The 24582-nt window shown below is 42.9% G+C and overlaps 3 long non-coding RNA genes across 6 annotated transcripts; 1 reads left to right on the top strand and 2 right to left on the bottom strand.

Annotated features, from left to right (window-relative positions):
* Window positions 1-2584: 2584 nt before the first annotated feature.
* LOC123160429 (uncharacterized) lies at window positions 2585-7493 on the bottom strand. The gene is made up of 5 exons (XR_006480201.1): window positions 5262-7493; window positions 4705-4776; window positions 4474-4527; window positions 3747-4402; window positions 2585-3037 (listed from the first exon to the last, which is right to left on the bottom strand). It is a non-coding gene; the product is annotated as an uncharacterized lncRNA (long non-coding RNA).
* A 1897-nt stretch (window positions 7494-9390) lies between these two features.
* Window positions 9391-15036, top strand: LOC123156622 (uncharacterized). 4 transcript variants are annotated; one of them, XR_006478271.1, is made up of 8 exons: window positions 9418-9609; window positions 9905-9920; window positions 10054-10579; window positions 11602-11846; window positions 12300-12424; window positions 12817-13002; window positions 13753-13956; window positions 14643-15036. It is a non-coding gene; the product is annotated as an uncharacterized lncRNA (long non-coding RNA). The 4 variants fall into 4 exon arrangements; XR_006478268.1 differs by lacking the exon at window positions 9905-9920 and having other exon boundaries at window positions 9391-9609; XR_006478270.1 differs by lacking the exon at window positions 9905-9920 and having other exon boundaries at window positions 9416-9609; window positions 10801-11846.
* Window positions 14863-15565, bottom strand: LOC123156624 (uncharacterized). The gene is made up of 2 exons (XR_006478272.1): window positions 15220-15565; window positions 14863-15097 (listed from the first exon to the last, which is right to left on the bottom strand). It is a non-coding gene; the product is annotated as an uncharacterized lncRNA (long non-coding RNA).
* Between the last annotated feature and the right edge of the window lie 9017 nt (window positions 15566-24582).

Raw genomic sequence — 24582 nt, 5'->3', positions numbered from 1 at the left:
ATGAGACCAACATATGAAATGTTTTAGTTTAACCCTCAGCCACAAAAAGTTCAACTCCCAAATAAAAATAGTTTGCTAATTTTTATCTTAGGAAAGGCATTTAATTAAATATGATTATCACTGTCTTAATCACAAAGAGCATTTTTAAGTATTTTTACAAAAACGTTGGGTCAGCACCATAATTGGTTAGGGAATATTTGCCACACTTTGAACATTTTATTTTTGGGGACATTTACATCTGTGCCCCTAACTCGAACCCACTACTCAGATATGCCCCTAATTTTGAAGCATGCTCAAATTTGCCCCTCCGCTGTTAAGTCACTACTCAGAAATGCCCTTCCGTACAGTACTGTAGCACTTTCTGTCCAATACTGTAGCACTTTCCATCTGCTATAGTACACGTGGGCCTTTGACGGTCAAAGGCCTTTGACTGGACGGAAGGGCATTTCTGAGTAGTGACTTAACGACAGAGGGGCAAATTTGAGCATGCTTTGAAATTAGGGGCAAATCTGAGTAGGTGGTTCGAGTTAGGGGCAGAAATGCAAATGGCCCTTATTTTTGACATTTGAAAAACTTTCGTTGTTTGACTTTATTTTAAATTTGAAATTTGAATTGGTTTGAACCAACGTGGGACCTAGCAACAGTAAAAGTGATGACATGGTATCATTAGCATGTAATTACTGTAGCTTAATTATCCGGGCGTTACAGGCCTCTGTCAAGCCTAAGAAATCTATGGCAAAGAAGCCTGCACGCAAGCCAAGTGCTTCACCAACAGTGCCCTCAAGGCCAAGTTCCTCAGCTATGCCCTCTCGGCCAAAATCTTCAAGGTCCTCAAGGCCAATTCCTCATGCTGCTCCTGCTCCTCCAAAATCCTTAGCTCCTCCAAAGCCTCAGCTGTTCCGACAAAGTCCTCAGCACCTGTGCATCTTGCCATGTGCCAAAGGACTACAGGCATCTCCATTGCCTCCGGTGTCTCCGCTGGTTCCTCAGCTGCTCCAAGTTCCTCAGCTGTCCCCTCTCTGCTGAAGACAAAGGCAACTGCTGGACGAGGTCCTCGCCCTAGTCCTAAGAAGAAGCAGGTCGCCTTCCAAGTACCGTCTGATGAAGACGAAGCTGATGATGATGAACTTGCAGAAATCATCAGAGACAGGCAAGCCAAGGCCGCTAGTGCCAAAGGAAGCAACGTGCCACTACTTTTGGATCCAAGGTTGATCCTGGATTTCATTGATCTATGGCACAAAGATCCCAACACCCCTTTGCCGGAGATGAACCTCACTCCTGGTCAAAGTCATGTCTTAATTGCTTTCATTGAAGAAGAAAAATGGAAGTATGAGAAGGCCAGACAAATCAAGAAATCATAGTACAGAAAAGAGAAACTGCTGAAGAAAAATGTTGTCAAAATGACAACTGAAGAACTCGTCAAGATGCAGGCTGACATCAAAACCCTCTGTGATGAATTTGATACTTATTATGCTGATTGGAAAGGAGCCAAAGTCAGGTTTGTTAAACTGACTGAGAATATCACCAATGTTGCAGCTCCATCGCAACAAGAAATTCCTCAGGCTGCAGCATCTGCTCAGCCTACTGAAGAATATGCCAGCACCGCCGATGACTTTCAGGTTGCTGAAGAAAATGTGAGTTCCAGGGCTGATGACTTCATTCCAGCCGCTAAAGAAACTGCCAGGGCACCCACTAGTGGTGCGCCTGAAGAAACTGAAGAAGTCAGGGCAACTGCATCAGTTGCTCCTGAAGAATCTTCAATAAGATGTCCATTTCAGCAACATTGGCACCTTCAGGCCTCCTTTGATTTGAAGGATTTTTCATAGGAAAAACGCAGGAATGCTCATTCCATAGGATTTGCTATTGTAGCGCCGTTTGATTTGCAGGAACCAGTCCGGAGGAATACTGTTGCGAGCCAGAGGAACACTGTTGGTTTCCCTGTGATTTTGCATGAAGTGAAACATTGAGTCATACCTCTTTTTTACACAATGACCTAGGCAAGACGGACATGGCTGCATACCAAATTCCTCTCGTGACTCAACCAATGCTTTCCGTGAGCGCGTTCCAGTGAAAGGGGTTGTGCAAGTACAGAGCATGTGTGAGTTTGGTGCATGGCTTGTGTCTAGCCCAGTTTGGAGTGGTGCATGGTTTCTCTACTAAATAATGCATTCCATCAATTCCAGTTCCTGCATTTCAAATGTTCCATTTGTTTCACATTCCTCTACTTTTTCACCGTTTTTAATTCCTCTGTTTTACACCTGCAATCCTATAGTTTTCCTGTATTTTTCCTGTTCCAGCGTTTTTACAATCCTGTGACTCAAAGAGGCCCTCAATTTGTGGAGCTTCGCCGCATCTCTCCTTGTGTTCATCCTCAACCTCCATGCCACATCTTCATCTTCTCGATCTATTGTTCTCTGCATCTATTAATCTCACCCGCAGAAAAAAATGATATCTGTTAGTATACACCTATACCTATGTGTAACTAGTAAACATGTACGTGCAATGCACGTCTCAATCAAACCACATCAAATTTATGTGGGTATAAGTTTTTTTAATCCATTCTTTAGGAAGACCCCTTATTTATGAACAAAACGAGAAGTACAATCCCATCAATTATCTTTTGAGGATGCCATGTGTAGTTCAAGAAGACCATGACGAAATCATAACTATATAAAAAATGTCCCAAATCAATGGCAATCGACTGGATGAACACCTCCAGTGCTCATATAAGGGCGTAGCCTATTTAGTCTATTGTATAGTAAAAATGGAATCAAATATCCGATGAACATTCCAGAATGCTTATTTTCTTGGGTGAACTTCAAAGAGCATAGAAACATTGTCCACATGAACGTGGTGTCTATGAAAAGTTGGAACAAAGATACCAAAAAATAGCAATCTTTGAAGAACTGAATTAGTTTCCCTCTTGGATTTGGGCTGCTTGTTATCTTCATAATTTGAAGGCTCGACGGTGGCCGTAAAACCACCCATGGGAGTAATAATGACTGAGCCGAAAGAGTCGGACAGTTTTCAGTCTCTCCTGGAGTGAAACTACAGTTTAGACATACATTATCTATTGTGTATATAGTTGCAGAACATCTAGAAGCTAAAAAAAATCAATAAAGCGTTAGATTCACGGTAAGGAATGGAGAGAGGGAATTTAACATTTTCTCTATGACATGGATGTCATGCAAGCAACCCTTTCTCTACCCTAAGCTTAGTTCTGACATGAGTTAAACATGTCACCATGCTTCAACATCTTAGCAATGCAGAAAGGCTACTATTCTAGAATGGTTAGAATATAAGGAAATTGGGCATGAGCACATAAAGGGCTATAAAAATTATTGTTTCACAAAGCTAACCAGGACTGAAAAAGAACAAACACAAAATTTAGGATGACCAAAGCCATACAAAGACCTTCCTAACTTTGATGAATATACCCTCAGGAGAAGAAACCACACTAAATTAACAACGGATATATAAATAAGTTTAAAAGGCTAAAATGAAGGAAATGCCTAATGTCATGGCGCCTTTAGTTATTCATGTGCATATCCAATAGTAAGGATGATCTAATGAGAGAAGAAAAGTTTCAAAGTTATCAGTTGATACAAAATGTGCAGCAAGAATATATATATTTGATAAACTATTCAACAGTAAGTATGATGCATCTTATTAGAGGAAAAGCAACTAAAAAAATCCTGGTAAATTTAAGAAGAGAGATGTAACTAAGCTGTGTAGAAAGATCTTACCAGCGCTTGCAAAGGACTCGATTACAGTAGCAGTTGCGTAAGAGATGATGCACTGATGATCTCCATCTGCTCATGACTTGAAACCAGCGGCAGAGTATTACGGATGAAGTTATCATCAAAGCATGGTTTCATAACTTGACTACAAGAAAAAGGAAGTGATAAGAAATCCATACTAACTGAGCAACAGTATTCTTCCTGTAGTCATTGCTATCTGACGATGCGCCGCTTCTTCCCGCCGCCGCCGCCTCCCCGGCCGAACCCACAACCATTCATATCCCCTTTTCACATTAATTATCCCTGATGTTGTTCTACAAAGATGACCACAAATTCTGAATATCCCTTCCCCCACTACAGTAATTAAGCGCAAATCAATTATTTCTTCTCATAACTTTTTAGAAATACAACAAAATCCGAGAACGGTTAATATTGAATACATAGAAATCACCAAAGAACACAAGAGTGGCAGAAGGGGGGTGATGTAACCTTCCATCCGATGGAGAAGCCGAGGCACGTGGCAACGGTGGCGCTGCCGCCCCAGCAGAGGGCGCAGAGCGTTACCACTTCTCCTCACACGCTCATAGCGACCTATCTTATTGGCGCTCCTCCTCTTCGCCTCCATCATTGCTGGAGCAGGCAAGGGAGAAGGGGCTGGGTTCCTACCGCCGCCACCATTAGGACTTAAAAGTTCAGAGAAAAGCACTCAAGCATTAAAATGAAAGAGGCTCACCTGGCATAAAATTCACAAACATCTGCTTTGAAGGCTGCATATTCTACCAACTTCCTGTTAGAAGAAAAACAATAGTTTGATATGAGGGAAACTTTGTATGAAATATTTCCAGTATATGTTTACGGAAATCACGTGGCCAAAATAAATCTTAGCTTTCTTACACGACGAATAACATATCCAGAAACAACATGAGGGAGAGGAGTTTATCCTTCACTATGTCATATATATTACCTTGATTCACCTCATATGCAGCCTTCCTAGATTTCCCGTCAAACACCCTTGTCGACATGACACATAAAACATCTTCAGAAACAACATGAGAGAGAGAGAGAGAGGTGGTTAAGTTAGCAAATGGTAATAAGAAGGGTAAATCAAGAATCAATGTAGATGAACTGCAGCAGCATCAATCGTTCTGCTTTAACATTACAGTCAACAAAAACAAAAGACGAACTCAAGAATCCTATTTACCTTCCTATGAGCATGCTTCTACATAGGAAGTTAGTAGAATATGCAGCCTTCAAAGCAGATGGAAATAAACATGCAGATTTTGAACAAATCATGCAAAGTACACTCTGGAACTATGTCACACTGAAATCTACAACTGCATATGGAAATAAGGTCACTCTAATCAGAGTACCGAATTTTGACATCGACACACCATAAATGGACAAAGTACCTTCACAGGAGTACTTTCAGTGAACATGCATCTGTCGTATAATAATGTGAACAAAAGCAATTTTAGTGATCAAATGATGAAAGACCCATAACAGGGTCCGGTGCAACATTACCTCTGAACCGTAGGCGCTGTGAGTAGATCGTAGTGGAGAAGGTGTCTTCGTGCTCGGGCAATACATCGCTTCTGGTTGTATTCCGCTCTCTTCTCATCAGACATTCGTGCAAACCAATTTTGACCACTTTTTGGTATTTGTTCTTGCAGTTTTTCACCCGCTTGATTTGCATTCACATGAGTATGCGTATTTGTCAGACCTTTAAACGGGGAACGTTCCCCTGATCCTAATGGGGATGCAGGCGGATGATGATCCTTCATCCGTGGCATGTCAAAAAAATAGGGAACATTTTAAATCAGTACAAGCACATAATGATGCTACACCTCTGGATAAATTTAATACAAAGGGATGTGACTGAATTCTTAAATGTTGGAGAAAGTACACATGGATCTTAACTGAAGGTATGCTAAGTTCTCATCTAATATTGAGAAGCTGAATTTTTAAATTTTGCAAACAAGTAACCCTAAAATCTCAAGTCTTGCTTGGATTCAGTGCAAAAAGTAAACTCTCAAGTCTTGCCTGGATTCAGTGAAACAAGAAAGGTTTTTGTGTATAAAAAGGTACATCTAAAAGGTGACAAAAAGGACCTTAGCTGCAGGAAATGTCGATGACTGCCAATTGTCTAAACTAGTAGAAATAAACTATCTGTTGTTAGGGAGAAGGCAAATAAAGAACATATGAATAATCTTAGTGAGATTGCCTGAATTTCAGATATTAGTAGATCATTGAAAACATCCTCGAAAAGTTCAAAGGTATTTTTCTTGCCACTTGAGCAGTCCGTTGTGGCATTGCGGGAAAGTGCAGATTCCAGACAACATTTAAAAGGCAATTTCAACAACACAATGAATTTTGTCAACTATATTAAGAGCTTATTAAAAATAACTCAAAAATCAGACTGTAACCCTTTTAATGCTGCGTTTGGCATTGTCGTGGATCATGATAATTCACCTTTTACTGCTAGTTCCATGGCTATTATCCCACAACAATGCTACTTTGGCATTGCGGTGTATGCAGAACATCATGCACTAAGATGACCACTCTCGGCCATGAACTATATGATTATACAGAAAGAGAAGAATCACACGCATCAATTTGTCTTGCGTGGAAGGATCATATACTGGGCCTCATATACCAGGTACTAAATTGACTTTCCTAATGTTACGGACACATTGACGTTATGATTATTTTTGTACACACACTATCTTCTATATCATTGTGTAGTCATTTCATGAAACAAAAATGTAGAAGTAGATTGTATTAGCTTTGTCTCATTGCATTAATGACATGTATCTGTATGTGCGTAGGTATCAAATCAACCGATCTCTGATTGCATAAGTAACAAACTTGTGGAATGCACGTGTAGCCTAATATAAGCTAGTTCGGCTAGCTCTCTACTGACCCGAATTTAGCAGAAGTTATGATCACACAAAAAACATTTTAGAGTCCGAACAAAAACAATAAGCGACCCAATGCTAATCTGATGGCTAAGGCAAGCGTAAGTAGAGTCTGAATCTGAAAATCTAATCCAACTTACCATTACCAATTAAATCAAAAGAACGAAGAATGAGACATTGCACACGCAAGAATGGTTGGTTCCAGAATCTACAAATGTAGACATATATGGAAAGGAAAGCTGCTAGCACAAAGCAACGCTGGTGAAAATTTCATACCCATATTCAAAGAGTGGAAATTTCTATTAAAATTCAGACCTATATCCAAAGAGTGGAAATTTCTTATAATCAAGTCAGCAATGAATTTTTCTTGTGTGGAAGGAACATATAATGGACCTCATGAGATACCGAGAGAACAAATCACAAGCATCAATTTGGAGGATCAGAGAGATACAGAGAGGGTGAAATTTGCCTGGCTTGATGGCGAGGGCCTCACCGTATAGATGGCCAGCGTAGAAGTGGGGGATAAGAGAGTCGATGGCGACGGAAGCCGAGTTGAGCAGCGCCGGCGGAGGAGCGGAGGGTCGGCGGCAGATGCCGACTCGACGGGCGGCGACGGGCGATTGGAGCGGCGGCAGAGTGGAGGATCGGTGGGTGGCGACGGCAGCCCATGCTGGCACATTCCTTGGGCAGCACAGAAGGAGTGGGCGGCAGAGGCTTACTGGAGCGGGCGGCGACGGGCGACTGGAGCGGCGGCGGAGTGGAGTATCGACAGGCGGTGGCGGCAGCTCGTGTTGGCGCAGCCGTTCGGCAGCACAGAAGGAGCGGGCGGCTCACAAGAGGAGAGGACGGCGGAGTGCCGGCGGCCAAGCTCCGGCTCCGGAGGCGGCGAAGGGCGCGGCGTGGCGGCTCCCGCGGCTGGGGAGGCGGCGACCAGCGGCGGGGGCGGGCTCCCGGCGACCTGCGGCGGCTTCCCGTGGCTTCGGCGGCGCGAGGCGGCGGTGAAGGGCGCGGCTTCCCGTGGCTCGGCACGAGGCTGCGGGAGGAGGAGGAGGTCGTGCGGGAGGAGAAGGTGGAGGTCGTGCGGTCGACCGGTTGCGGGGTAGATTAGCGATCGATTGATTCTCGTGGTTCTTTAGCGTTAAACACGGAAGGATTAAGGGTCATTAGATTTTGATGATAGATGGATGTGATTGTTTGGATCTGCTCCTTTCTTTCTTTAATAGTGGTAGTAGATAATAAAATCATTAATGCTTCTGACTGTACGTCACATAAATTGCCCTCAAGTTACAAAATATTGCAGAGCGATGCTAAGTGACAAAAAAAACGTTTCACACAGGGGAATCCTCCACTTAGGCCGGCTCACGGAGCAGGGAGCTTCTATACTGCGCTCAGCGTGCTGGGAGAGGACGCAGCGCGCCCGTTTGGTCTGGCCCATGTGCGAGCGGCCTGTTTTGAAATTTCTTTTTTCTTTTTTCTTTTTTTCCTCCTTTAAATAATTTGGCACTTCAAATAATTTAAAAAGAGAATTTTTAAATAAAATGCTCAATAAATCATAAAATGTTTGTGGATTAAAAAAATGTTTGTAATTTTATTAAAAAATTCCATATCAAGAAAATGTTTTCAAATTTGAAAACAAATGTTTGAAAAATCAAACCATGTTCATGATTTTTTTTTAAAGTTTGTGTATTAAAAAATGTTAATAAAATTGAACAGAATGTTCGCGAAAATGTTATCGGTGATGCAGCAAAATGTTGCTATGGCCTTTGGAGATTATGATTTTTTTTCTGCTGTTGTAACGCACAGACCCTTTTGCTAGTTTTTTCTAAGATCGATGAGATTGTTGCAGCATTATTGAACAAGAACTGATGTGCTTATGTCTGCACTGGTTTGATACTCCCTCTATAAGAAATATAACTGCGTTTAGATCACTAGAGTAGTTTAGTGATTTAAACGCTCTTATACATATCAAGATGAGCCATGCCTTTTGTAACGACGAACAAGTCGACAAATTAATGGGAAAAAATATAGAAGATCAAGTCGAAACGGGTAAAAGAGAGCGAAGAAGCCCAAGTGAAGATTAAAGCGCAAAGATGAGAAGTCCACCATGGTGAAAGGATGAGAGAGATTGGTACATAGACAAATCCTATTATGCACTTTGGGATAGGATGTTATGCCGCAAAGGGTGACGGGCCGACCCACATTGCAGTTATATAGGGCTCTTTTTTGTGTGCCCTTCGGCTACTTACCAGTATCAACTTATTTTTTTTGCTATTTCTCAAATATTGAAGCATGTGGACATTTAAAAAAATTGTGAACATCTTTTGAAATATTTGTTTAATCCGCGAACCGTTGTAAGCCATTGTTTTTTAATAAAATTGCTAACTTTTAAACCCGCCAATTTCCTTGAGCAGCCTTCCTCGTTTGGCTCTCACCAAACCTCAAAAACAGAAAAAGAAAAAATAGCAGCTGCGCTAATTGTTTTAGAAATGCAAGCCCATATGCCGGATGACATTTTCTTGAAGATATTTATTCATTCATGAACAAGCTCATATAATAAGTAAATAAATAAATAGAAAAATATGAAAAATTTTATGTCTTAAAAAAAGTCCGCCGCAGTTTTTTTTAACCAAAAAAAAAGGTCCGCCGTAGTGGGCATCGAAATTCTTATCTGGAGCGGCCCACCAAACCAGACATAGGTGTGCGCGGCCCAATGCCCAACCCAACCCAACCCATATGCTCATAGTTCGTTTCTTCTTGTGTTTTCCCCTCCCTGTTGCTGAGTCCCAATCCGCACCAACCCTAGCCGCCATGCACAACTCCTTTGGCCATCCGCACCAACCCTAAGCCGCCATGGACATCTCCTTTGGCCACATCTCGGTCTACGGAGTTGTGATGGGTGTCAATTTGTCTTGCTCCTCAATCTTAGCAGATGATGAATTTGCCTGTTGTGATTGGTGAGTGAATTTCCTGGCCTCCCCCACGGACTGCAATTCGCCTGCTGGATCTTGCAAATTTCCTCGGCCTTTGTCTCAATCTCCTGAATCTACTACTTATTTAGGTTTTTTCCCACCCCACGAGTGTCACCTCGTTTGTCTGGCCGATAAAGATTGAATCTTTCTCACTGTATGGTTCATGTTGGTGCGCCAGTAAATCTCTCTTCTTTTCTCAATCCGTTAGACAGACCCGGTTGTTTTGGTGAATTTCCGTCCCTTTTGTGATGTTTGTGTATCTTCTTTTGCCCTCTATCAGGGTGTAGATGAGACTGGTGAGTCTGCTCATTATGCTGCCACCAACTTATTTTGGCCATGAAACTCTACCTTATAAGTAATCAAGCAATTCTTCCCTGCACACTTCTTTGTTACTGCGATATAATGTCTTCATTTCCCCCCTTGTACCAGGGAGCAAGGCATGTCGGGTGGGGGAGCCAGGCCGAGGTTGCAACCAAGCACCTCACTTCATCAGAACAACAGAGTCAACAGGGAGCAGATCAACTCTGAAACTACTGAAAAGTTCCAAGTTTTCAGTTCCAAATTTTAGCATTGGAAGCCTCAAGGCTCACATCGTACTAGAGATCATGCCGGTAGGCAAGTAGAGTGAATGAAGGCAGATGTTTTTAGCAGTTATGTTCGCTACCAACGTGTTATCATCTACTGACACTAGTGTAGTGTAAAAAACGTTCTTATATTATGGGACGGAGGGAGTACTCCTTTTTTTGTGTGCCTACCACTTGCAGAAAAGACTGATTGTACATCATCGATTCCATCTGGATTATGCCTAGGGCACTCTGGCCCCACATTCTCCATGAGCAAATAGGTGAGGAAGCCTGAGTGAGATCCCATCCTCGTCGCCCTAGTGAAGAAACCTTTGCAGGAAACCTGGTATTCCCTCTCGCCTATCTGCTACGCCGACCCGTGTGCAAGGAAGGTATGTCATGATTCTAGCCTTCTAGGGCTATCATTTTGGTTTAATATTAATTATCAGAATTGAATGTGTGAAAAATATATTATTTGAATTGTAGAAGGTAAAATTTCATATAATCAAGTGTAGCAGCAGCAAGATAATGGCCGATTTTGATTTATTTAATACAGTATGAAACAAGCCAGTTTCTTCTACCAACTAGAGGAGAAATAATTTTTTTGTCGCAGAGTTCTAATACTCATCTTGATTCGGAAAACAAGCTTATTGGACAGAAATGTAGAAGGTATATGTGTGATAATATTTTGCAGTTCATCCTTATATAACTGAGAGCCGTGCCATAATGACCACCTAGCTTCATAATTAGCGGGGGAAATATAAAAAGCTGAACATCCACTGTCACATTTTATTCATTCGGTAACAGATGCAGATGGACTTCAAATGCAGTGTATAGTTCATCTCCTACTCGGAGTGCCAAACCCAACTAAAGAACTGCTATCTGAACTTGGTTGGCATAACGAATGCCAACATGCAGAAATAACACAAAACAATATATTACGACACAAATGTATAAAATAGCCAATTGGTATACCAGTCATAGCACTAGAGGCTTAACTATTTTTGCTCACATCAATAGGACACAATTCATTTGTTTTAGCCTTATCATTCTTCCTCGGTACGGAGTTGCACAAGCATGCTAGGAATGTTTTTTCTTCCTGAAATTATGGTATTTTGCACATACACACCAAGATTATGGTATTTTGGACAATACATACCAGTAACAGTGCAACACTTCATATGCATGCACTTCTTGGACAGACAAATGCCAAACTGTCATGAGATGAGTATATAAATGCTATGTGCAATACATGTTATAGGGACGGACAATCACAAATGTAATAATTAGACTCAATATATGTTGATGGAAGATATTTGTAGTAGTTGTGTTCACTACCATTGCATTTTTATTATCATCTACTCCCTTTTTTTGGCACTACTTCTTATACTAGTGTAAATTGGGGTGGATCTAGGCCCTAGACTGGCGAGGCTACATCTTGTGACTTGCATAAAAGATTGATTGATACATTATCAAATGCATCTGGATTTGCCCAGGGCACTCTGGCCCATAGCCGACACTTTCACCATGAGCAAAGAGGAAGCACGAGCAAGATGCCATCCTCATTGCCCTACTGAAGAAACCTTGGGAGGAAACACTCGTACGATGCACCTGGCATTCTCTCTCGCCTGTCTGCTACGCCGACCCATGTGCAAGGAGGTATGTCATGATTCTAGGACTATCATTTTGGATTAATTCTTATTATCAGAATTTGCATATGTGAAAATAGTTGATATGAATTATAAAAGGTGAAATTTCATATAATCAGGTGTAGCAGCAGCAAGATAATACCTGATTCTGATTTATTAAAGATGAGACAAGCCAGTTTCTGCTACAGGGGGAAGAGAAATAAATTTGATGTCATAGAATTCTAAATATTCATTTTGATACTGCTAATGCCCCATCTGTACAGACGGCTGAAGCCCCATTTGTACCTATTCCCGCTCCCTATTCAATAAGATGCTACTAACTTATATTTTGGCCATGAAGCTTTATTAGCTTATTTACATGCACACAAGTAATCAAGCAATTCTTCCCTGATTTTCTTGTCTGTACACTTCTTTTTTACTGCCTGTATGGTAATATAATGTCCTTTCCCCCCTCTCTTACCAGGGAGCGAGGCCATGTCGAGTGAAGGAACTGGGCGGAGGTTGCAATGGGAACAGCTTCGCTGACATAATAACTAGATGATTTGAGGCTGAGGAGATGGTACGACAATAGATGAGGATGATGAGATGGTACGACACACACTGCTGCCTGTGAGATCCAGCACAGGTGGCTGAAGCCCCATCTGCAGCCATTTTTCCGTCCTATTCATTAATATATGCAACTAGCTTATTTTTGCCATGAAACACTAGCTTATTTACATGCATATAAGTAATCAAGCAGTTATTTCTTGAATTTCTGGAGCCTACACTCCTTTTACTGCCTGTAAGTGATAAATGCTGCTGATGTTTTGTTTTTAAAACTAGCAAGACTCGGTGCCATTGTTGATGGAAGATATCTCTAGCAGTTCTGTTCACTACCATTGTATTATCATCTACCTATTTTTTGTGCCTACTACTTACTAGTGTAGATTGGGGCGGGTCTAAGGTGCTAGGCTGATGAGGTTACATCGTGTGACTTGCAGAATAGATTGATTGTGCATTACCGATTGGCACTCTAGCCCAAAGCTGACGTGTTCTCTACGAGCAAAGAGCTGAGGAAGCCCAAGCGGGATGCCATCCTCGTTGCCTAGTGAAGAAACTCTGGGAGGAAACACTGTGATGCACCTGCATTCCCTCTCGCCTATCTGCTAGCCCAACCCATGTGCAAGGTATGCCATGATTCTAGTACTATCATTTTGGATTAATTTCAATTATGAGAATTTGAATATGTGAAAGCTAAGATGATTTGAACTGTAAATGGTGAAATTTTGTATAATCAAGTGTAGCAGCAGCAAGATAATAGCTGATTTTGATTTATCAAATATGAAACAAACCAGTTTCTCCTACAATGAGAGAAGAAATATATTTGATGTCGTAGAGTTCTACATATTCATTCTGATTTGAGAACAAGCTTATCGTGTAACAGATAAATAGCAGAGCTGACATGTATAGTGCATAGTTCATCTTCGACTCAGAGGTCCAAACTCAAGTAAACAACTATCTGAAATTGGTTGGAATAAAGGATGCCACAGGAAAATTCACTTTAATTTTCTTTTCTTCTACAACGTGTAGAAATAAGACGACAATATATCCTGACCACACATGTATAACAATAGCCAATTGCTATATCACAGTTATAGGCACTAAAGGCGTAACTGTTTTTGCTCACGTCAATAGGACACAATTCATTTGGTATAGCTTTATCATTTTTCCTTGGTGCCAAGTTGCACAAGCATGCTAGGAATGTTTTTGTACCTAAGATTATGATATTTTGCAGATATACACCAAAATTATGATATTGTGCGCATATACACTAGCAACAATGCAACTCTTGAGCTATATACAATGCATGTTATAGGTACGATCAGAAATAGCAGGTGAACACAGGGGCTGATGAGGTTACATCTTGTGACTTGCAGAAAAGATTGATTGTACATTACCGATTGCATCTGGATCTTCCTAGGGCATTCTGGCCCACAGCCGACGTGTTCTCTGCGAACAAAGAGCTGAGGAAGCCCAAGCGGGATGCCATCCTCATTGCCCTAGTGAAGAAACCCGGGAGGAAACACTCAGACGCACCTGCATTCCCTCTCACCTCTCTGCTACCCCAACCCATGTGCAAGGTATGTCATGATCCTAGTACTACCATTTTGGATTGATTTTAATTAGCAGAATTTGAATATGTGAAAAGTAAGATGATTTGAACTGTAAATGCTGAAATTTCTCCTACAAGGAGGGACGAAATAAATTTGATGTCGTAGAGTTCTACACACTCATTTTGATTTGGAAAACAAGCTTATTGGGTAACAGATAAATAGCAGACTTCACATGTATAGTGCATAGTTCATCAAAAAGTCAGTCATAGTTCATCTCCTACTCAGAGGTCCAAACCCAAGTAAACAACTATCTGAACTTGTTTGGCATAACGGACGCCACAGGAAAATTCACGATAAATTTCTTCTACAACGTCTAGAAATAAGACAACAATATATGGGATATAACAATAGCCAATTGGTATATCACAGTTATAGCACTAGAGGCATAACTGTTTTTTGCTCGCGTCATTAGGACGCAATTCATTTGTTCTACCTTGTGATTTTTCTTCGGTGCTGAGTTGCACAAGCATGCTAGGAATGTTTTTGTACCTAAGATTATGATATTTTGCAGATACATACCAAAATTATGATATTGTGCACATATACACCAGCAACAATGCAACACTTGAGCTATATATGCAATGCATGTTATATGTACGATCAGAAATGGCAGTGAACACGGGGAGTGATGAGGTTACTCTTGTGACTTGCAGAAAAGATCGACTGTACATTACCCATTGCATCTGGATATGCTCAGGGCACCCTGGCCCACAGCCGATGCATTCTCCACGTGCAAAGAGCCGAGGAAGCATGTCTTCATTGCCTTGGGAGGAACCCCCTGCCGTTCCCCTGCCTATGTGCAAACTGTGATGATTCTATACCATCATTTTGTATGAACTTCGATATGCAAAAATAGATGGTAGTACAAGCGAGTGTTGTAACAGCAAGATAGTGCTGATTTCGATTTGTCAAAGCTGGAACAAGCCAGTTCCCCATTTGTCCATGCAGAGTTCCAGAGACAATTTGTATGAGAAACGTAGCAGAAACAAGACACGTTTGTATGATAACAAAGAATACGACGAATGTCTGATTTCGATCTACTTCAAACGCTGTTCTTTATGTGCACTTCGATTAGTCCTGGCAGATCCCCTGTCTACCAGTTGCGGGCCTGCAAGAATCAGAAAAGGAGAAGAGACTATTAGGCTGGGGTCGTCAATTCGCCGAACAGCTGCCGCGCGTCATTCTGCCGAACACCTGGAGTTCAACGATTCGTCGTTGTTGCATGCGTACCTGCTTCTAGGATCCATACGTAACTAGCGGCCGCCTCTGGCGCGGCGTCGTCCGCCTCTGCGCCGGCGGCGAGCTGGTGCCTCTGCCGCCGCCTGATCTGCCGCCGCTGCCGCTGCAGCTGCTGCCCGCTCATCCGCCCTCACATGTCGGCCTATGTGCTTCTCGATGAAGCTCGGCAGATAGTGGTCGGCGGGCAGGCCGCAAGCCCACCCGCAGTCGAAGTACTCGCGGCCGAAAGCATCGACGTCCGCCATGCTTGCTCCTGGGGCTCTGCAGGGGGTGGAGGCGAGGAGGAGAGAGGTCGGTTGCTCCCCAAACATATACTGATGCACTTTTCTCGGTTGGTTGGTCGCTTCGGTGATAGTTTTTTTTCCCTCTGTTCGCGAATATACCTCCTGTATATCTGTTTGAGCGACAAGTAATTTCAGACCAAAAAAGTATATGATATTCCAGTATGGACTACAGAATGAAATAAGTACATAAAAAACATGTCTATATATATCCGATTCAGAGAGAATCCATAACATCTTATTATAATCGTAAACAAAGGGAGTAATAAATAGTCAACCCCCAACAACAACAATAAAACCTTTAGTCTCAAACTAGTTGAGATAGGCTAGAGCTGAAACTCATAAGATCTCGCAACCAACTCATACTTCTACCACATGGATAGCTAACTTCCACGCACCCCGTTCATGGCTAGTTCTCTAGTGACATTCCAGTCTTCACATCTCACTTTACGGACTCCTCCCATGTCAAGCTTGGCCTACCTTGACCTCTATTGACATTATTAGTACGCCTTAGCCATCCGCTATGCACATGAGCTTCTGGAGGCATGTGCTGAATATGCACAAACCATCTCAGACAATATTGGACAAGTTTCTCTTCAATCGGTGCTACTCCAACTCTATCCATATATCATCATTCCGGACCCGATCCTTCCTTGTGTGGCCACACATCTATCTCAACAAGCACATCTCTGCTACATCTAACTGTTGAACATGCTGCCTTTTTCTCCACTGACACTCAACACCATACAACATAGCGAGTCAAATCGTCATCCAATAGAACCTGCCTTTTAGCGTTTTGGCAATGTCTTGTCATAGAGAATGCCAGAAGCTTGGTGCCACTTCATCCATCTAGCTTTGATTCGATGGTTTACATCTTCATCGATATCCCCATCCTTCTGCAGCACTGACCCCAAATATCAAAAGGTGTCCTTCGGAGTCACCACCTGCCCATCAAGACTAACCCCCTTCCCCTCGTGCCTAGTAGACTGAAACCGCACCTCATGTACTCAGTTTTAGTTCTACTAAGTCTAAAACCCTTTGATTCCATGGTTTGTCTCCATAGCTCCAACTTTCTATTAACCTCCATCCGATTATCATCGACTAGCACCACATCATCCGCAAAGAGCATACACCACAAGATATCTTCTCGTATATCCCTTGTAACCTCATCCATCACCAAAGCGGAAAGATATGGGCTCAAAGCTGGCCCTTGGTGTAGTTCAATTTTAATCGGGAAGTCATTAGTGTCGCCGTCACTTATTCAAACACTTGTCACAACATTATCGTACATGTCCTTGATGAGGTTAATGTACTTCATTGGGACTTTGTGTTTCTCCAAGGCCCATCACATGACATTTGGTGGTATCTTATCCAAGTCAATGAACACCATATGCATGTCCTTCTTTTGCTCCATGTATCTCTTCATAAGTTGTCATACCAAGAAAATGGCTTCCATGTTCAAACTCCTAGGCATGAAACCAAACTGATTTTTGGTCACGCCCGTCATTCTTCTTAAGTAGTGCTCAATGACTCTCTCCCATATATTCATTATATGGCTCATCAGCTTGATTCCACGGTAATTAGTACAACTTTGAACACCCCCCTTGTTCTTGAAGATAGGTACTAATATATTGCAACTCCATTCTTTTGGCATCTTTTTTTGCCCGAAAAATGAGGTTGAAAAGCTTAGTTAGCCATACTATTGCTATGTCCTAGGCCTCTCCACACCTCAATGAGGATACAATCAGGGCCTATCACCTTGCCTCATTTCATCTTTTTTAAGGCCTCCCTAACGTCAGACTCCTGGATTCGGCGCACAAAGCATCTGCTGGTATCATCAAAGGAGTCGTCCAGTTCAATGATAGAGCTCACATTCTCTCCATTGAATAGCTTGTCTAAGTACTCCCACCACCTATGCTTAATCTCCTCGTCCTTCACCATGAGTTGATCTGCTCCGTCCTTGATGCAATTGACTTGGTCGACATCCCTCGTCTTTCTTTCTCGTATCTTGGCCATCTTATAGATGTCCCTTTCGTCTTCCTTCGCGTCTAAGCGCTGGTGGAGGTCCTCATATATCTGACCCCTTGCATCACTTACACCTCGCTTCCCGGCCTTTGCCACCTTGTACTTCTCTATGTCAAGGCATCCCCTCTTTCTTCTTTAACAATTATTGGTATGTCTCAGTTGAACCTAAGTTTTTATTTGTTCACATATTATGTGCTTTGCTTGGAGCGTCATTTGCTTTTGCTTTTGTTTTGGTTTTGTTTGTTGGTCTTCACAATCACTATGTTCCGATTGCACACCCTGAGAGACACACAATGGTCTCTCTATATAAAATTGCTCTTTATGTTGGGGAACATAGTAATTTCAAAAAAATTCCTACGCACACGCAAGATCATGGTGATATATAGCAACGAGAGGGGAGAGTGTTGTCCACGTACCCTCGTAGACCGAAAGCGGAAGTGTTAACACAACGCGGTTGATGTAGTCGTACGTTTTCATGATCCGATCGATCAAGTACCGAACGTACGACACCTCCGAGTTCAGCACACGTTCAGCCCGATGACGTCCCTCGAACTTCGATCCAGCCGAGTGTTGAGGGAGAGTTTCGTCAGCACGACGGCGTGGTGACGATGTTGATGTTCTACCAATGCAGGGCTTCGCCTAAGCACCGCTACAATAATATCGAGGTGGAATATGGTGGAGGGGGGCACCACACACGGCTAAGAGATCAATGATCAATTGTTGTGTCTCTAGGGAGCCCCTGTCCCCGTATATAAAGGAGCAAGGGGGGAGGCCGGCCGACCCTTGCTAGGCGCGCCAGGAGGAGGAGTCCTCCTCCTAGTAGGAGTAGGACTCCCCTCTTTCCTACTCCTACTAGGAGGGGGAAAGGAAGGGGGAGAGGGAGAAGGAAAAGGGGGCGCCGCCCCCCCTCTCCTAGTCCAATTCAGACCAGAGGGGGAAGGGGCGTGATAACCCACAAGTATAGGGGATCGCAACAGTTTTCGAGGGTAGAGTATTCAACCCAAATTTGTTGATTCGACACAAGGGGAGCCAAAGAATATTCTCAAGTATTAGCAGCTGAGTTGTCAATTCAACCACACCTGGAAACTTAGTATCTGCAGCAAAGTGTTTAGTAGCAAAGTAATATGATAGTGGTGGTAACGGTAACAAAGGTAAAGACAGCAAAAGTAATGTTTTTGGTATTTTTGTAGTGATTGTAACAGTAGCAACGGAAAAGTAAATAAGTGTAAACCAGTATATGGAAAACTCGTAGGTACCGGATCAGTGATGGATAATTATGCCGGATGTGGTTCATCATGTAACAGTCATAACATAGGGTGACACAGAACTAGCTCCAGTTCATCAATGTAATGTAGGCATGTATTCCGTAAATAGTCATACGTGCTTATGGAAAAGAACTTGCATGACATCTTTTGTCCTACCCTCCCGTGGTAGCGGGGTCCTATTGGAAACTAAGGGATATTAAGGCCTCCTTTTAATAGAGAACCGGAACAAAGCATTAGCACATAGTGAATACATGAACTCCTCAAACTATGGTCATCACCGGGAGTGGTCCCGATTATTGTCACTTCGGGGTTGCCGGATCATAACACATAGTAGGTGACTATACACTTGCAAGATAGGATCAAGAACACACATATATTCATGAAAACATAATAGGTTCAGATCTGAAATCATGGCACTCGGGCCCTAGTGACAAGCATTAAGCATAGCAAAGTCATAGCAACATCAATCTCAGAACATAGTGGATACTAGGGATCAAACCCTAACAAAACTAACTCGATTACATGATAAATCTCATCCAACCCAACACCGTCCAGCAAGCCTACGATGCAATTACTCACGCACGGCGGTGAGCATCATGAAATTGGTGATGGAGGATGGTTGATGATGACAACGGCGACGAATCCCCCTCTCCGGAGCCCCGAACGGACTCCAGATCAGCCCTCCCGAGAGAGATTAGGGCTTGGCGGCGGCTCCGTATCGTAAAACGCGATGAAACTTTCTCTCTGATTTTTTTCTCCCTGAAAGCCAATATATGGAGTTGGAGTTGGCGTCGGAGGGCCACCAGGGGGCCCATGAGGTAGGGGGCGCGCCAGGGGGGAGGGGCGCGCCCCCCACCCTCGTGGACAGGGTGTGGGACCCCTAGTCTTCATCTTTGGAAAAGGTCTTGATAACCCACAAGTATAGGGGATCGCAACAGTTTTCGAGGGTAGAGTATTCAACCCAAATTTGTTGATTCGACACAAGGGAAGCCAAAGAATATTCTCAAGTATTAGCAGCTGAGTTGTCAATTCAACCACACCTGGAAACTTAGTATCTGCAGCAAAGTGTTTAGTAGCAAAGTAATATGATAGTGGTGGTAACGGTAACAAAGGTAAAGACAACAAAAGTAATGTTTTTGGTATTTTTGTAGTGATTGTAACAGTAGCAACGGAAAAGTAAATAAGTGTAAACCAGTATATGGAAAACTCGTAGGTACCGGATCAGTGATGGATAATTATGCCGGATGTGGTTCATCATGTAACAGTCATAACATAGGGTGACACAGAACTAGCTCCAGTACATCAATGTATTGTAGGCATGTATTCCGTAAATAGTCATACATGCTTATGGAAAAGAACTTGCATGACATCTTTTGTCCTACCCTCCCGTGGCAGCGGGGTCCTATTGGAAACTAAGGGATATTAAGGCCTCCTTTTAATAGAGAACCGGAACAAAGCATTAGCGCATAGTGAATACATGAACTCATCAAACTATGGTCATCATCGGGAGTGGTCCCGATTATTGTCACTTCGGGGTTGCCGGATCATAACACATAGTAGGTAACTATAGACTTGCAAGATAGGATCAAGAACACACATATATTCATGAAAACATAATAGGTTCAGATCTGAAATCATGGCACTCGGGCCCTAGTGACAAGCATTAAGCATAGCAAAGTCATAGCAACATCAATCTCAGAACATAGTGGATACTAGGGATCAAACCCTTACAAAACTAACTCGATTACATGATAAATCTCACCCAACCCATCACCGTCCAACAAGCCTATGATGCAATTACTCACGCACGGCGGTGAGCATCATGAAATTGGTGATGGAGGATGATTAATGATGACGACGACGACGAATCCCCCTCTTCGGAGCCTCGAACGGACTCCAGATCAGCCCTCCCGAGAGAGATTAGGGCTTGGCGGCGGCTCCGTATCATAAAACGCGATGAAACTTTCTCTCTGATTTTTTTCTCCCCGAAAGCCAATATATGGAGTTGGAGTTGGCGTCGGAGGGCCACCAGGGGGCCCACGAGGTAGGGGGGCGCGCCCAGGGGGGAGGGGCGCGCCCCCACCCTCGTGGACAGGGTGTGGGCCCCCTGGTCTTCATCTTTGGCGAGGATTTTTCATTATTTATTCTAAGATATTCCGTGGAGTTTCAGGTCATTCCGAGAACTTTTGTTTTCTGCACATAAAACAACACCATGGCAATTCTGCTGAAAACAGCGTCAGTCCGGGTTAGTTCCATTCAAATCATACAAGTTAGAGTCCAAAACAAGGGCAAAAGTGTTTGGAAAAGTAGATATGACGGAGATGTATCAGGGCGTGCGGCCCACCCTGGCTGCCCCTCTCTCTCTCCACTAAGGCCCATAAGGCCCATTACTTCTCCCGGGGGGGGGGGGAGGGTTCCGGTAACCCTCCGGCACTCCGGTTTTCTCCAAAATCACCCGGAACACTTCCGGTGTCCGAATATAGTCGTCCAATATATCAATCTTTATGTCTCGACCATTTCGAGACTCCTCGTCATGTCTGTGATCACATCCGGGACTCCGAACAACCTTCGGTACATCAAAACATATAAACTCATAATATAACTGTCATCGTAACGTTAAGCGTGCGGACCCTATAGGTTCGAGAACTATGTAGACATGACCGAGACACGTCTCCGGTCAATAACCAATAGCGGAACCTGGATGCTCATATTGGCTCCTACATATTCTATGAAGATATTTATCGGTCAGACCGCATAACAACATACGTTGTTCCCTTTGTCATCAGTATGTTACTTGCCCGAGATTCGATCGTCGGTATCTCAATACCTAGTTCAATCTCGTTACCGGCAAGTCTCTTTACTCGTTCCGTAATACATCATCCCGCAACTAACTCATTAGTTGCAATGCTTGCAAGGCTTAAATGATGTGCATTACCGAGAGGGCCCAGAGATACCTCTCCGACAATCGGAGTGACAAATCCTAGTCTCGAAATACGCCAACCCAACAAGTACCTTCGGAGACACCTGTAGAGCACCTTTATAATCACCCAGTTACGTTGTGACATTTGGTAGCACACAAAGTGTTCCTCCGGTAAACAGGAGTTGCATAATCTCATAGTCATAAGAACATGTATAAGTCATGAAGAAAGCAATAGCAACATACTAAACGATCGGGTGCTAAGCTAGCGGAATGGGTCATGTCAATCACATCATTCTCCTAATGATGTGATCTCGTTAATCAAATGACAACTCATGTCTATGGTTAGGAAAATTAACCATCTTTGATCAACGAGCTAGTCTAGTAGAGGCATACTAGTGACACTCTGTTTGTCTATGTATTCACACATGTATTATGTTTCTGGTTAATACAATTCTAGCATGAATAATAAACATTTATCATCATATACGGAAATAAATAATAACTTTATTATTGCCTCTAGGGCATATTTCCTTCACTTTATGTTTCACTATATCTTTCAAGTAGAGGTACTTATAGAATTGCTCTTGCACTTCACTTATACATATTAGAGCACGGTGAAATGGCATGCTTTTATAGAAAATATTAGGTGATACCACCTGATGCGAGCACGGCCTCGGACGCGACGCTAATTTGGCCTGATCTTTCACGATGCAACAACTGTGACTAAATTTCACTGATTAAGTTCCCAATTATGCGAGCGGTACATGCAACCTGAAACTGTGGTAACTGTTGGGGAACGTAGTAATTCAAAAAATTTCCTATGATCACGCAAGATCTATCTGGGAGATGCATAGCAACAAGACGGAGAGTGTGTCTACGTACCCTCGTAGACCGAAAGCGGAAGCGTTTAGTAACGCGGTTGATGTAGTCGAACGTCTTCACGATCCAACAGATCCAAGTACCGAACGTACATCACCTCCGTGTTCAGCACACGTTTAGCACGATGACGTCCCTCGAGCTCTTGATCCAGATGAGGGCGAGGGAGATTTTTGTCAACAAGACAGCGTGGTGACGGTGATGATGAAGTTACCGGCGCAGGACTTCGCCTAAGCACTACGACGATATGACCGAGGTGTGTAACTGTGGAGGGGGGCACCGCACATGGCTAAGACAAATCTTGGAGTGCCTTTGGGGTGCCCCCTGCCCACGTATATAAAGGAGGGAGGGAGAGAGGCCGGCCCTCCTAGGGGCGTGCCAAGCATATGGAGTCCTATTAGGACTTCTAAGTCCTAGTAGGAATCCTTTTTCCTTTTCGGAGCAAGGGAGAAGGAAAGAGGGAAAGAGAGAGGGAGTATGAAAGGGCAAGGGGGCGCCGCCCCCTTCCCCTAGTCCAATTCGGACCCATGAGGGGCGCCACCTCCCCTTTGGCCTGCCTCCTATTTTCCCGTATGGCCCAATAAGGCCCATTACTTCTCCCGGTGAATTCCCGTAACTCCCCGGTACTCTGAAAAATACCCGAATCACTCGGAACCTTTCCGATGTCCGAATATAGCCTTCCAATATATGAATCTTTATGTCTCGACCATTTCGAGACTCCTCGTCATGTCCGTGATCTCATCTGGGACTCCGAACAAACTTCGGTCATGAAATCACATAACTCATAATACAAAACATCATCGAACGTTAAGCGTGCGGACCCTACGGGTTCGAGAATTATGTAGACATGACCGAGACACATCTCCGGTCAATAACCAATAGCGGAACCTGGATGCTCATATTGGCTCCTACATATTCTATGAAGATCTTTATCGGTCAAACCGCATAACAACATACGTTATTCCCTTTGTCATCGGTTTGTTACTTGCCCGAGATTCGATCGTCGGTATCATCATACCTAGTTCAATCTCGTTACCGGCAAGTCTCTTTACTCGTTCCATAATGCATCATCCTATAACTAAATCATTAGTCACATTGATTGCAAGGCTTATAGTGATGTGCATTACCGAGAGGGCCCAGAGATACCTCTCCGATACTCGGAATGACAAATCCTAATCTCGATCTATGCCAACCCAACAAACACCTTCGGAGACACCTGTAGAGCATCTTTATAATCGCCCAGTTACGTTGTGACGTTTGATAGCACACAAGGTGTTCCTCCGGTATCCAGGAGTTGCATAATCTCATAGTCAGAGGAATATGTATAAGTCATGAAGAAAGCAATATCAATAAAACTAAACGATCATAATGCTAAGATAACAGATGGGTCTTGTCCATCACATCATTCTCTAATGATGTGATCCCATTGTTCAAATAACAACACATGTCTATGGTTAGGAAACATAACCATCTTTGATTAACAAGCTAGTCTAGTAGAGGCTAACTAGGGACATACTGTTTGTCTATGTATTCACACATGTACTAAGTTTTCGATTAATACAATTCTAGCATGAATAATAAACATTTATCATGGTATAAGGAAATATAAATAACAACTTTATTATTGCCTCTAGGGCATATTTCCTTCAGTCTCCCACTTGCACTAGAGTCAATAATCTAGTTCACATCGCCATGTGATTTAACACCCATAGTTCATATCGTCATGTGACCAATACCAAAAGGGTTTACTAGAGTCAACAATCTAGTTCACATCGCCATGTGATTAACACCCAAAGGGTTATAAGGTGTTATCATGTTTTGCTTGTGAGAGATGTTTAGTCAACGGGTCTATCATATTCAGAGCCATATGTATTTTGCAAATTTTCTATGTCTACAATGCTCTGCATGGAGCTACTCTAGCTAATTGCTCCCACTTTCAATATGTATCCAGATTGAGACTCAGAGTCATCTAGATCGGTGTTTAAAG

Source organism: Triticum aestivum, chromosome 7B, assembly GCF_018294505.1.
Source record: "Triticum aestivum cultivar Chinese Spring chromosome 7B, IWGSC CS RefSeq v2.1, whole genome shotgun sequence".
NCBI classification, from domain to species: Eukaryota; Viridiplantae; Streptophyta; class Magnoliopsida; order Poales; family Poaceae; genus Triticum; species Triticum aestivum.
Note: the sequence above shows the minus strand (reverse complement) of the source record. Positions and strands in the feature narration are given on the sequence as shown.